The sequence below is a fragment of the Panthera pardus genome, unplaced genomic scaffold (genome assembly GCF_024362965.1).
Source record: "Panthera pardus isolate Hobbes unplaced genomic scaffold, ASM2436296v1 HiC_scaffold_15, whole genome shotgun sequence".
NCBI lineage: Eukaryota > Metazoa > Chordata > Mammalia > Carnivora > Felidae > Panthera > Panthera pardus.
In genome coordinates this window covers 32,078,302-32,093,789 of record NW_026526710.1, presented here as the reverse complement: position 1 = coordinate 32,093,789, position 15,488 = coordinate 32,078,302, and the positions used below count along the sequence as shown (strand labels likewise).

The window sequence follows — 15,488 nt, the reverse complement described above, 5'->3', positions numbered from 1 at the left end:
GTACAATCTCATAGGGTAGTACCAAGGATGAGATTAGTTAGTGTATGTGAAGCGCTTAGGATGCTAATTGGCACCTAGTAAACATTTAAAATGTTTTAACTATTGCTATCATTATTTTAAGTCCAGCATGGCATCTTTTTTTTTTTTTTTTTTTTTAATTTTTTTTTTCAACGTTTTTTATTTATTTTTGGGACAGAGAGAGACAGAGCATGAACGGGGGAGGGGCAGAGAGAGAGGGAGACACAGAATCGGAAACAGGCTCCAGGCTCCGAGCCATCAGCCCAGAGCCTGACGCGGGGCTCGAACTCACGGGCCGCGAGATCGTGACCTGGCTGAAGTTGGACGCTTAACCGACTGCGCCACCCAGGCGCCCCCAGCATGGCATCTTGATTGTACATGTCTCCCTATGAAAGTCTAGACTAGAAAGTTTGGCTTCCTAATAGAAGAAACATCAACACAAGAGAAAAATAAAAGTAGTTTCATTTATTAATGGCCACTAATGATCAAAACTAAAGACATAATCTAGTAGGTATGGCATATAACTCACATAACTTGTAAATGGAAAATTGTGCGTAAATTTGTTGTTCTTCCCTTGTTGAATATATATCGATATTATAGTGTATATGTTATAAAATATAAACAATAAAGGCTTTGCTCATAGGCTGCATTGTTTTTTTCTTGTAGAAGAATTACCAAAGTCTATTGTTTACAACCGAAGCCTACCTAAGAGCTGTGGAAAATGGGCAATAAAATCAAGCTTTAGTGGAAGTACAACATAAAAGCAACAATCATCCTGTGACTTAATGCCCTCACTACGTAGTTGAGCTAATAGTCATTGGCACATAACTGCTAATAGTCAAAGCTGGCTGTTCACAGCTTACTGTAAACAAGAACTATTTGCTGTCCTGGGTTTAGAGCACATTTCCTCTGACAATCATTTTGCTTCTTTTGTTCTCAGTATTCATTTGGGACCATTTGTGTTGTCAAGGAAGCTCTAGTTTCACTTCCAGACTTTTATTCCAAAGAGATGAGTTGGTATCTTTGATATGTATTAAAACTCATTTTAAAGCTTGCTTGTAATTAAGGGTATTAGCTAATTAATAATTTTGCACCGATTATGCAGGTACTATTACTTTAGTAATATACATTCACCTTTCATTTCCCTCTCCTGCTATACCTGTTACTGTGAGGTGTCTTTTGGGTTTTTTACCCTTACTGGCAGAAGGACTGAATTGAATATAAAAATCTGTCAGTATTTGCCAGCCGAAAGAAGCTGAAGTTATGACACTGGTGAGGCTGGTTTTCTTTTGCTCATGAATAAATCACTGCCATATGGAAAGTGCAATAAAATCATGAGTCAGTATTCAAAATGTTACTGTTAATAGAAGGACCATTGCAAGACAGAAAAGACAGAAGCAGTAAGTTTTGAGCAATAGCTAGTATTTCCTTTGATCTCTTTGTCCCAGAGATTAAACTTGAAGTTTGTCTAGAAATGGCACTAGAATCATTCTTTTATTTCAGCAAAAACAGTTAAAATTGGGTTGTTCAACCAAAATTGTACCAATTTCATCTCACAGTGAGGTCTTGTTTAATTAATTATAATATGGTAACTTGGCTGCCTCTCTCTGGCTCCTCCCACCCTTCTGATCCTCCTTAATCCTACTCATCTTTTCTTACTTTCATGTCGCTTACTATCTTCTTAACTACTACGTAACTTACTTATTTCTTGTCTTTATCATTTTTTATCTGCATTACTAGAGTTAAACTCTCTGAGGGTGAAGGTCTTTTCTTGTTCACTAATGAATGTCAAGAATCATGTCTGAGAATCATGCGTGGCATATAGTGAAGTACTCAGTAAATATTTGTTTGATGAATGAAAATTGTGCCTAAGTCTTCTCTTTGCATGAAGTCATTTTTACTGGATGTTAAAAGGAACTGTGTTATATACTACACTGTATATTGGAAGACTCATGGGAATTATTTTCATTAAGATTTCCATGCTTCCTCGTAGTGTACTTTGTACAAAAAAAATCTTGAGGAGGCAATAATAAAATTCTGCTTAAAGTTATCTTTAATGGCTTCCCATTGTTTATGGATAAGGACTGAAACCCTTCCCGTGCCAGAAGGTTCACATCTCCTGGCCATATCCACCTTTCCAGCTCCATCTGTGCTCGTGCCATTTCTTCAAGCTGCTCAGATGCCCCACACTCCCCCCTGCCGCATTTGTCCTCCCTGTACTGTTCTCCTGGCCATCAACCTCACCACCCTGTGCACTAGTTGGATCCTACTCACGTGGCCAATCCCGGCTCAGGCAGCTTTTCCTCAGGGAAACCTTCACTTGCAATGACATTTATCACCCTTTTTTAATTGCAGCCGTATGATTGGTCTCCCTTTCAGAGAGCAGTCTTGAAGAGGGCTGAGAATGTCTGTCTTTGCTGCTCATTGTATCTCTTGTCTTCACCACAGGGCCTACCTGGTAGATTCTTAAGGACATTTGTTGAATGAAGGAATAGTTTCTTCTACGTCAGCACTAGACCAATCTGAATGAAGCGTGCCTTTGTTAGCTGAGATTCTACTTAGGCCCGAGGATGAATTTACTCTCCACTTCCTTCTCCTTAGCCTCTCTCTCTCCCTCCCTGCCATCCCTGCCCCCACTGTGTAAAGCTGACTGAAAAATTGCCTTAATCAGTTATACTGCCATTATTACCACTTAATAGAACTAGAACAAGAAAATGTGGAAGTCAGATAAGTCGGTATTTCTGAAGAAAGGCACTTTATAAATAAAAGGCTTATGTTGTTTTGTGTTTATGGGTCGTATGTAGCCTAATTGGACAAGACAGGTACCCTTGATACTAAGATAGAAACCTCTGTGATAGAGCAATTACCTACAAAGATGAAGTCCATTGCTAAACTACTACAATCTGGCATTGTTGCCACTACGGGAAGATTTCTCATTTGCAAAAGACAAATGTTGATGTATAAAAAATAGTCGGAATGGTGACTGGCTTTACCTCGATGTTCAATAGGATCAATAACATTGGTTTCTGTCAGCATTTTTCTTCTTAAAATACCCATCGTGTAGCAATCTAAATGGGCATTTATGGATTTAATCCATTTTGTTTTACTATTTGTTGGAAGTTCTATGAAATGAACTGCATGGTGTGTGTGTATTGAGGAGTGGTTAATGGGGAGTCACTTAGCTAAGAGTGATTCTAACTGTTGGCCGGGATCCGAATCTCACCATGACTTTATATTTTCTGCTTTTGGAGTGTGCAGAAACTTACCTGACTGAGAGTGTGGGGGATAAAGGTAAACAGGAAGTGAAGCTGTTCTTAGTCAGAAGGTAAAATTCTGCATTAGTTTACATACACATGATATAAATAAGCCCACTATGAAATTTTTTTTAAACAGGAGAAAAATCTAATTTCATTCATATCGGGAGTCCACACAGACACGAAGTTCCCACTGTGAATGTTTTAGAATGAACAGAGTGATGTTTGACCATTTCAGTAAATCTTTAAGTGAAAAAGAAAAATTTAGTGAAACTAGTGAAACTTGAAAAGTTTATTTGTGATATGAGGATAAGAAGTGTAAGTTGTAAGATAGCCATCTGCCTGTGAAAAACATTTTTATATTAGCAAATTTGGGTATTCAGGTAGATCTCCAGAATATACCTGAAGAAGAGTCTACTATATAATCTACTATCTTAATCACCCATTGCTTTAGCAACTGAAAAGGAAAACAAGTAAAGCTAATACTGATTCTTAGTCATAAAGTGAGTTTGACTCCGTGCAATAGTGATGTTTACATCTGTGCTAAGGGAAAATTGAAAGTAACTTCAAGACTTCCACTGTGTTCTCTTCGCACACAGATAGGATAAAGCACCATTAATCTTTGCCATCAGATTGTTCCTAATCACCACAGGAATAGCTCGAGACAATAAACTGTGTCTTAATAGAGAGGCCTGAGCGCTGAGTTCACAAGAGGATGTCTCCTTTCCCTGCTATAATCAAGGGGTTCCTAGCCAGGGACTAAGCTGGCCTTGGCGTTTTGCAGTAGCCTGTTCATCTTCAGAAGCTTCAAGGCTCTACCTTCTGAGGTTGCAGTGTGCTCTCTGACCAACTGGGTATGAACGATATACTAGCCCACTGAACAAGCTGAGACCCTTAGATCCTGTTTCCAAGCCTGCCTTGGAATTCAAATCAATCATAACTTCTTGTAAGGTCACTCTGCATGCTTTGTCATTAGTTTTTCTATATTATCAACAAGGGTATTTAAGATGTCACTTTAGTAGAATTGCTATGCCTAATCAATTCAAGTCTGCAAGCAATTATTTGACTAACTACATGTTATAGCCCAACCTAGTTGCTAAAAAATGGTAGCATTAGAGATTGTATTGGGGTGCCTGGGTGGCTCACTTGGTTAAACGTTCACCTTCAGCTCAGATCATGATCTCACGATCTGTGAGTTTGAGCCCTGTGTCAGGCTCTATGATGATAGTTCAGAGCCTGGAGCCTGCTTCAGACTCTGTTTCTCTCTCTCTCTCTCTCTCTCTCTCTCTCTCTGCCCCTCCCCCACTCACACTCTGTCACTGTCTCTCTCTCTCAAAAATAAATAAACATTAAAAAAATAAAAAATAGAAAGAAATTGTAGGCACTATAGGGCACCTGGATGGCTCAGTGGTTAGGCATCTGACTCGATTTCGGCTAATCTCATGTTGTGAGATTGAGCCCACTTCTAGCCCTGAGCTGGGTGTGGAGCCTGCTTAAGATTCTCTCTCTCCGTCTCCCTCTCCTTCTGCCCCTCCCCTGCTCTCTCTCCCTCCCTCTCTCTCAAAAAAAAAAAAAAAAAAAATTGTAGGCACTTGCTGTGTACCAGCCATTTTATTGCATCATCTTAGCCAGTGTAACAATGTATTTAACCAGGAGGGTCTGTACTATTGAGTTTAAATCAAATGACCAGTGTAAATGTAAGTCTTTATCTCCAACAGAAGACTTATAGTGACATAAAAAATACGGGGCGCCTGGGTGGCTCAGTCGGTTAAGTGGCCGACTTCAGCTCAGGTCATGATCTCACGATCCGTGAGTTCGAGCCCCGCGTCGGGCTCTGTGCTGACCGCTCAGAGCCTGGAGCCTGTTTCGGATTCTGTGTCTCCCTCTCTCTCTGACCCTCCCCCGTTCATGCTCTGTCTCTCTCTGTCTCAAACATAAATAAACATTAAAAAAATTTTTTTAGAAAAAATATGACACAACGGTAGTACTGCTGTAGACAGTAGCAGTCAGATACGAGATGTCATCAGCTAGTACTAGATTTGGTTTCTCTTGTTTTGTGGAGGATTTCTGTGTTTGTGTTTGTGAACAGTGTTGGTCTGTTGGTGTCAGATCTTGTCATGTCTTTGTATGGGTTTCCTATCAGGAGAATTCTGATTTCTTACAGGGGATTGAGAGGAGTTCCCTGTACCTCCCATTTCCTGTGCAGGTTTGGTATTTTTTCATTTTTAAATGATTTTGTGAGGCTGTCTAGGCCTGGAGCTCTCTGTGGCAGGCTTCTAAATTATGAATTCAGTTTCTTTAACAAATATGGGTAGGTTCCATTTCTTCTGTCAGTTTTAGTAATTTATATCTTTTAGGGAATTTGTCCATTTTATGTAAGCTGTTGAATTTCTTGGCATATGATTGTTTATAATATTCCATTATTTTTCATTTGCTATCTGTAGGATTTTTAGGATAATCCTCTTATTTCCTCCACAATTCTGGTAATTTATGTCTTCTTTCCTTTTTTATTGATGAAAGTCCTACAAATTTATCTGTTTCACTCATCTTTTCCAAAACCCAGATTTAAAAAAACTTATTTTCTCTATTTTTTTTACCTGTTTACTCTTTGTTTCTGTAATTTATATTCTTAATTATTTCTTTGATTTATTTGGGGCTTAACTTTTTCTTCTTTTACTAGGTTCCTAAGATGGAAGCTTAGATCATGGATTATTGACTTCTGTTGTTTGTTTGTTTGTTTGTTTATTTAGAGAGAATGAATCCCAAGCAGGCTCCACACTGTCAGTGCAGAGCCCCACATGGGGCTTGATCTCATGAACCATGAGATCATGACCTGAGCTGACGTCAAGAGTTAGACACCTAACCGACTGAGCCACCCAGGCACCCCTAACTTCTCATATTTTTAATATAAGAAGTTAATGCTATATTACCTCTAAGGACTGCCTTAGCAGCATCCCACAAATATTGAATTGTGTAGTTTTGTGTGATGATGCTGTAGTTTTTGTATTATTCAGTTAGGTTTTTTTTTTTTTTAATTCCCCTTAGGATTTCTTCTTTGATCTTTGGGTTATTTAAACACATATTGTTTAATTCCCAATATTTGGGGATTTTCTAGATCTCTTTTTCCAATTTCTAAATAAATTCCATTATGCTCAAAGAGCATACTTTATGAGTTAAGTCCTTTAAAATTTATTGAGATTGGTTTTATGGACAAGCATATGGTTTATCTTGGTAATGTGCACTGTGAGCTTTAAAAGAAAGTGTATTCCACCCTTTGGGGTGAGAGTATTCAATAAATATCCATTAAGTTAATTTGGTTGATGCTGTTGTTTAACATTTCTGTATTTTTCCCAGTTTTCTGGTTACTTGTCGTTACTGAGAGAGAGGTATTGACATCTCTAGCTGTAACTGGGATTTGTCTGTTTCTCCTTTCAGTTCTGAGAGTTTTGACTTCAAATATTTTGAAGTGTGATTTATTGTATCCATATTTAAGGGTAGGTTGTTGGGTTCTCTTTATAAAATAAGCTTTTTCTCATGAAGAAATAATGCTCTTTGTCCTCAGTCATATCCCTTGTTTCAAAGTTGTGGCTGCCATAGAGTTGTGCTATTCAGACATCCTTTCCAAAAAGTAGTATACTTAGCCCATGACTTTAGCTGCCATACTTTTGGGATCTGCCACATATTTCTGCTGTAGCTATGCTCTCCCCAGGACACTCCCCGTTCGTGATGGAGCACAACAGGGTACTAGAGTTGGGCCATTTTTGACCAATGCCAGCTCTTCTACTGAGCTGTATCTGCTGGGGACTGCCCATCAGCCTGGCTGAGACTTTCTCCCACTTGCACTGCAGCCTGAGGCCCTCCCGACCCAAATCTTCTTTCCCCTTCTCTCCTTTCACCGGTGTCAGATCAGCAATCATATCTGAAGATCTTTCCCTGTCGAGTCCTGCTCTTTCTCACCTTTGTCTTTCACAAATGGTTTCCCCAAATAAGTCTCCTGAACCTCCGATTTAGTGTTGACATCTGCTTCCCTGGGACCCAAACTACCACAGAAGTCTGCTTTGTCTGAATTAATATGGCCGCCCAAGCTTCCTTAGGCTTAATATTTGCATGGTAAACTTAGTCCATCATTTTACTCTGTGTGTTTATAATTAGTGTGTTTCTTGTAGGCAGCATATGTGGTTGGGTTTAATCTACTATCTTTAAAAAAAATTTTTTTTAATGTTTATTTATTTTTGAGAGAGAGACACGCACACAGTGTGAGCAGGGGAGGGACAGAGAGAGGGAGACACAGAATCCGAAGCAGGCTCCAGGTGAGCGGTCAGCACAGAGCCTGATGCGGGGCTCGAACTCACGAATCGCAAGATCATGACCTGAGCCGAAGTCGGACGCTTAACTGACTGAGCCACCCAGGTACCCTGGGTTTAATCTGTTATCTTGCTATATGTTTTCTATTTATCCCATCTGTTCTCTTTCCTGGCCTTTTTTGGGATTATTTGTGTATATTTTTTATATTCCATTTATCTCCATTCTTATAGCTGTTTGTTCATTATTTTTAGTGGTTACTCCAGAGTTTACAGTATTCCACTTTAGCTTTTCACTTTTCACCTTCAAATAATATATCATTCATGTGGTACATAAGAACTTTAAGATTTTATGCTTTCATTTTCTCCTTCCTATCCTTCATATTACTGTCATGCATTTTATTAAGTACATATGTCAGAAACCTTATGATACATTGTTATTATTTTTTGTTTTGAACAATTATATTTTAAAGAAATATAATAAGGAATGCTTTTATTTTACATATGCTCACATATTTACAAATTTCCACACTTTTAATTCTTTTGTGCAGTTCCAAGTTTCCATCTGGTATTATTTTCTTTCATGAAAAACTTGCTCTAACATTTCTTATAGTGCAGATCTGCTGGCCATGAATTCTTTGTACTTTTGTTTATCTAAGATAGTATTTATGAAGTCTTCGTTTTTGAACGATTTTTCACTGGATATAGAATTTTAGGATGACCTTTTCATTTTTCTTTCAGCACTTTAAAGATGTCATCCAACTGCTCTTTGCTTGTATTGTTTTAATGAGAAGTTGGCAGTCATTCTTATTGTTGCTCTTCTGTTCATCACGTCTGTTTTTTTCACTCTGCTGCTTTTGATGTTTTCCCTTTATCTTTGTTTTGTATTATCTTTGTTGGGGTTCACTGAATTTTTTGGATTTATGGCTTGTAGTTTTCGTTGAATTTGGAAAAATTGCAGCCATTATTTCTCTATTTCATTTTTATCCTGTGACCCCCCCCCCCCCGCCCCCGCCATCCTAGGACTCAAGTAACATATGTGTTAGACCACTTGGGGTCATCCTGCACATCACTGAGGCTCTGTTCATTTTTTTGCAGCCCTTTTTCCCCTCTGTGTGTTGAAGTTTGACTATTTTCTGTATTGTCTTCAAATGTGCTGGTCTTTTCTGAAGTTAATCAATGTCCTGATAATTGCATCTAGTATATTATCATTTCAAATCATTTTTCATTTCTGTAAAGTCTCATTTGAAAATTTTCCATTTGTTTCCTCATAGAGTTCCTTTAAATCCTTAAGTATGTTGAGCATATTTATAATTGTCTTGTGTGTCAATTCCTCACCTCTGTCCTTTTGAGTCTGTTTCTATGTCTCATTTTCCTGCTTCTTTGTATGTATAGTTTTGTTTTGTTTTTTTACTGGATACTAGATCTGTGTTTTGTTTGTCTGCAGTAGCCTTTACTGTATGGTGGATTTAGCCCTACAACTCAACTGATACTTTAAATTTTCATACTACTAAGATACTTCTGGGGTTAGGACCTGAATCCCCAGGTGCTGAACGTAGACTTTCTAGTCTGACTATTAAAAACTCATGTGGGGGTGCCTGAGGGGCTCAGTCGGTTAAGCGTCCGACTTCGGCTCAGGTCATGATCTCACGGTTCGTGGGTTCGAGCCCCACATCAGGCTCTGTGCTGACAGCTTGGAGCCTGGAGCCTGCTTCTGATTCTGTGTCTCCCTCTCTCTCTGCCCCTCCCCTGCTCACGCTGTCTCTCTCTGTCTCTCAAAAATAAATAAATGTAAAAAAAAAAAATTTAAAAACTCATGTGTCTCCTTGCTCTTTGCAAACTCTGTGAATCCTTTAACTTAAAGATCCTCACTTGGTTTTTGTCCAGCATTGTGAAGTTAACCCTGTTTATATGTGACTTACCATTTAGCAACAAACTCAGGGAGACCCATGTATGGATTTCTTGAGCGCTTTGTCTGCATAGCTCCTTCCTGTCTTATACTTGTCCTAGAAAATTCCATCTCCCTTAGCCTCTGTGAACTCTGTTCTGTGTCCCCTTAACTCAGACCCCAGTATTCCTGGGTTTCCTGTCACTGCCCTGCCAGTCTGGAATGTACATCTAGGATGGAAGCTGGGGTAACTATGGAGTTCACCTCAGTTGTTCCCTTTCTCTCAGGATCACATCTTGTACTTTCTTCTAACATTTATAAGCAGTTTTTCACATATTTTATCCAGTTTTCTGATTGTATGGCAGGAAGGCTACTGCAGTCCCAGTTAATCCATCATGGTGAGAACCAGAAATTTCAGTTTTTATGAATATTCTGGATGTTTTCTTCTACATAAGGTAGCCTTTGAGAACATTCTGTTGTTGAACAAGAAGCAATTTTTTGCAGAGACTCCAAGGCCATTTACTATGCCCTGGGTTGGCACAGGCTAAGATTGGGCACAGCACTGTGGTTGGGCATTTCAGAAAGAAGGGGGTAAGGCAACTGGGAGATAAAGGGTGACAGTGGGCCCTTTTCTTTCCAGGTACCCTTGCCCCAATCATAAATCAAGGACAACCTGTACATTTAAACTATTCCAAGAGAGGAGTGTCCTGGCTGAAAAATTCTGTATCTCTTATTTATGGATGGAACTTCCTTTCTCTATTGAATGTTCATGGCAATTTAAGTATTTTTTTATATATATAATTTTTTTAATGTTTATTTATTTTTGAGAGAGTGAGAGAGAGACAAGAGTTACAAGCAGGGGAGGGGCAGAGAGAGAGGGAGACACAGAATCCGAGCAGGCTCCAGGCTCCGAGCTGTCAGCACAGAGCCTGACGCGGGGCTCAAACCCACGAGCTGTGAGATCATTACCTGAGCCAAAGTCAGACGCTTAACTGACTGAGCCACCCAGGCACCCAAATTTAAGTATTTCTTTTAATCTTTTTCTTCAGCATCAGTGCTATTTATTTGAGGACTTCTGAAAGCCAGGTGCTCTGTTAGGGATTTGTACTAAATCATTTATTTTTATAAAATGTCTCAGGAGGCAGGCACTAATATGACCTCTGTTTTATCCATGAGTAAAGCAAAGTGTAAAAGGATTAACTTTGCCCAAGCTCACGCAGTGTGCAAGTGGCAAAGCCAGTTGAACCTATGTCCTTCTTCCTTCGTGCCCTGCACTCTTGATATTGAGGTATACGTTCCCCCTTAGTACACACTACCTTTGTACCATAGCTACTTCTATACCTGTCTTACCAGTTCATGAGTTGATTGAGAATAGGAACCCTGTGCTTACACATCTTAGGTCTTCAGTGTTTAGCAGAACCCCTGCCTAGAGCAAGTTGAAAGGGAGAAAAGGAGGGGCAAATATCATCTTTATCTCTCACTTTGGAAAAGAAATAGTCTGATAATTAACTTGCTGTTGAAATACTTCCTTATCAATAAGACTGATCTTTTGATGTAACTTTTTTTACTTACTTTCTTTGTCATTAATCATAGGCGCTAGAGTCAGCTCACAGGAAATCAGCTGTCCTATAAAACAATAGATGGCGAAAAGGAAAAATTCATGATTCTTCTGTTGTGCAGTGTATATGCCTACTTAATGGCAGACTTTGGGATAATGTGTTCCATGATGTTTGCTCCTTTTAGTCATACCTATAAATTATCTTCCCTTAGAAGATTTATTTTATGTTTTATAGCATAAGTGTTTATTAAAATAAGATACATGGTAGTCTCAAATAATAATATTAATAACATAGCAAAACCTTCCAGTCAGTAACTTGAAGTTATCTTTTTATTTGCTAGTCTAATACACAGTGATACCTTGATACCAGGAACCAGGGCAGTAAAGCTGTTCTACAGGAAATAGCTGACGGTACATCAGCATCCCCAGGGGAGGGTGTCTGGGCTTCCAAGTGGGTCTCCCAAAGGTTCTTCTTACATTAGATGGCTGTTGGATGGCAGTTTCCACAATTTGTTCTCCTCCCCCAGGGTCAAATGTACATGTTCCAGGAGGCATTTAAGCCACATCTGATAACCCTTGTAGTTGAACTTACAAGCTCCCTGTAGACTGGTATTTGTCAGGCTAGAGGCTACATGTAAGGTGAGAAAGTCTTGCTGCTGGAAACTGTCAAAAATCTATTTCAGAACTTCTTTAGAATCTGTAATTACTCAATTAAAAAGGCCTTTACCCCCAGGGAAGTTGCGTGCGAGGTGAAGGAGGGGATGTGTGGCAAACAACGCGTCACAATGTCTGAAACTTTGAGCTCAGAAAAACGGAGTATCGGAACCTGTTAAAGGCAGGAAATTCTGTTTTTATTTGACCACCACGCTCTGTTCTTCAGGGATTCTTTCTCGTTGGCCAAAAGCTATACAACTTTCAGGTTCAGTGATTATGAAATGCTTCCTCATATTGCGGAACCAAAATGACTTCATTCAGAGTGAGAAACTTTAAATCTTTATTTTCCATTTTTAACACTTGCAAAAAGATCTGTATAAGCTCTTGTTCTGTCTATAAAGTCAAGAGAGCCAAGAGAGAGGGCAGGGAGGAGAGAAAAAGGGTGCGGAGGGTCCTATTTCCCAAGCAACACAAGAGAACTCCTTAGAAGTAAGAGGGAATTATGTTTCACATGATCTTCTAAGATGCAGAATCTTTCCTCTGTTGGTAATTTTATAAGATGGACAAGTATCCACTAGAGTTGCTGTCTTCTTCATGCATGGTCGATTAATGGGCAGCCATCAAAGAACTGATTTTTAGTCTCTCTTAGCCTGAACTGGCCTGAACTGGCCTGAACTGGATTCAGGCAATGATGTGAAGGCTCAAAACTAAATCTCTTGTTTCAGATCCCTGAGACTATCCTGTCTCCCAGCATGTTGTTATGTTATATTAAACATTAGCAGTTGGATTGTAAGACCCACAAGAGACCACACATTTGTATCCTCATTGTCTGGGTAATGCTTTTAAAAAAATCAATGAGTCCTTATCACATCCCACCGCCACCACTGGAGGACGTGAAGGGCACCAGAGGAAAGGAGTTTCCATTTTTAACAGAAACAGGCCTGAGGAAGGATTTTAGGTATATTCTAAATTAAGCTAAACTCTTTGTCAGTGAATTAATTCATACTGATTTTGTACCTCATATCCATGTTGTAAAAAATCTGTACATTAACCATCTTCATATATTTGAACAGGGTGATCTAACAAAACATAGAGTTGTATTTATGTCAACTGTTGTTAAGGGCTCCAACTTGTCTTAAAATTCTATAGCATTGCATTTTTCCTGGGATGTTTTTCTAGAGAAAAAAATTGTGGTTCATTCATTAATTCAGTTAAGTATTCGTTATAGGCTTACTGTGTGTAGAGCATTGTGGTTTATTTTGTCTGAAATTATGCATTTATCTCTTCATTTATTTAAAAACAAGTACTTATTGCAGGTTAATAAATGTTAAGTGCTATTCTTCGTCCTGGGAATCATTATTAAGTATTCATTACCAATGGGGAAGTCAGACAATACACAAGTAAACAAATGTATACATAATATAATTTTGGAGAGAGGAGAGGGGATGTATTAGGTCATTGCATTCAGCTACTAATGTCTGATACTATGTAATAGCAGCTGGGAAATTGGATGCCATGATGCAATGACAGCATGATCTTGACTTTTATATAAGGCAAAATATGGGGTCTTTTACAGTTATGAGGTTCTCAGAGTAGACACATAAGTGCTTGTTACTAGTCCCATTTATTCAGACAAAAAAAGTGAGGCTTCGAGAAGAGAGATGGGATGAATTTCATATGGAAGGCCCAGGAAGATTGGATGAATTTCCTTACTTAAAGCTAGTAAATTGCAAAGGTTTTCTGAATCAAGCCTTTGCCTTCTGACCCTAAGTTGCATGGTTTTTTTGTCTGCATTACTACTTGATACATGTTGGAATAATTATCTACAAATTCTTTTGTTTCTACATTTCAGGTTTAAAATCTTTCCGGAGTCAAGACTCACCAAATCACACTAGATACAGTGTGTTTGCTTTTGACTTTGGAAGTACTTTTAATAAAGCCTCCTATCTGCTTAGCTGGGAAAAGAAGGAAAGGGGGAGAGACTGTGTCCAAAAATTGCCCTCACACACTCCACGGGTTTTCATAAATCTCAGGCTTCTTGAGGCTGATTACACTTTGCAGTCTTCCTTAGGAAATGGGTGAAAATTGGAGCTGGGACACAAACAGGAAGGCTGGGAGGCAGATCTGTCCTGCAGGCACTATTTCTTTAAATAGTTACTGTGCAGTGGGAATTAGTTTACCACTTAGACAAGAAACTCCAATACCCTTTGTTTCTTGGCGGCTGAGCTGGAGGCAGCTAGTGCTGTCCTGTCCCGGAGGGGGAGGCAGTGCTCAGCGGGTGTGTGGTGGTCGATGTGGGTTGGAGGATGGCCTCCCCACCTCTGGGCCATGAGGACACACGGTCGTACAGATGTTCTATGCTTCTCCCTTAAGAATATCATCCGTGAGACTTTCAGCCTTCTAAAAGGTAAGGTACAGAGCACTTCCTAGATCAGTAACTTGGGCTTCAGGCTTCTTTCCGCAGACTGATTCTTTTAAGAAGGGAGAGAAGAGGGTAGGTAAATGGTTGCTGTAGCTTTTTTAAAATCCATTTTAAGTGAATGTATAAGTGGGGCTTATGGTTTTATTAGTGGGTTATAGGTACATAATGTTAAGCAATTGTAAACTGGTTTTTTATCCTTTCAAAGAAGATTTTTGTTACAGTGTGGATGTAAGTTTCTAAAGCTCAACTGTAGAAGGAGAGCAGATAAGCACTGTTACTAATTTGGGAAGACTAGTTAAAATGGAATCGTAATAGATGCATAAAAATTAATGTCTTAGAGATCTTTTGATTCTCCTGCTTTTGAGCAGGAGCCTTTAAACTCCAATCCAGTCTTTCCTGATAATCATCTACTTTTGGAAACATCTCCTGAGGTAGCCTCCATTACCCAAGCAAGTGCTTCCACTCTTTAGTGGAATTCATGTATTTCTTTGGTCAGGCTGCTGAGTCTCTCCTCTTGTTTTCCACATTGGGAGAAGGCGCGCCAAGCAGAAGCAGCTGTGTTTGTGGCCCTGGTCCTAGAGAAGCCAGGTGGGTGGAGTGCCCATTATGTACGTGCCCTACATAAAAGTACTGTGCCTGCGACTTCTGTGTGCCACATTTGTCCATTTCTTCTCATCTTTTCCCGGCCTCCGCATACTCCTCCCTCATGCACCTTCTTGGAGAAATCAGTACCTGTGTTAGAGCGTACCCTCAAAGCCATCCATTAGTCTGATTCACGGCAAGCAGAAGGTCTATTTCAAGAAACACAAATGCATGCTCTTCCCAGAAAGGATTCCACAGTGTCTATTAACCTACTTTCATGTTTAATTTTTAGAGCATTATTATCCACAGAGCCCCTTTGGCAGTGACTCCTTATTCGTTAGTTCTTTCTTTCTTTCTTTCTCCCTTGTTTTTGTCCTTTGCGTTGTCTTTCAGAGGAAGGGGAGGTATTAGGAAGGGTGGTTTTGTTGTTTATTTGAATTTCATTTCCTTCAAATTAGAATCATTTGCTTCAGACTGTTCTAGGTTCTTTTTAGTTAAGTAGCATCATCTTTTGTTTTGCCACTGTGTTTATAGTTTCTTTATTGTTTTAAAATTGTTTTACTAGTGTATTTTGTAATCAGAGGTAAATTCTACTTTAGGCCTATTGAACTGTCTTTTTAGATTGGAGTGTGGTAAGAAAGTTCATTTAGATGAAATACTGCTTTTCTTGTATAGAAAGTGTGTGAGGGATAAGAGCTTTTTTTTTCCTTTTAGTTTTGCCTTTAGATTTCAGAGTGTGGTAAGCAAAACCAAGGTCCCTCATAGGGGATATGTTTTCCAGCCTAATGTCCAGGATGTGGTGGTAGCTTGA

At 39.2% G+C, this 15,488-nt stretch overlaps 1 protein-coding gene across 8 annotated transcripts in view; it reads left to right on the top strand.

The window, feature by feature from the left end:
• Positions 1-15,488, top strand: part of ARHGAP28 (Rho GTPase activating protein 28) — a 222,855-nt gene that overhangs the window by 68,404 nt on the left and 138,963 nt on the right. Inside the window, exon 1 of one of the 8 annotated variants that reach the window (XM_053902406.1) lies at positions 13,944-14,080. The exons of the other annotated variants lie outside the window; for them this stretch is intronic. The gene's annotated coding sequence lies outside the window, so the exon portion shown is untranslated. Of the gene's footprint in view, positions 1-13,943; positions 14,081-15,488 lie in introns of those variants that run through there. 8 annotated transcript variants of the gene reach the window in all.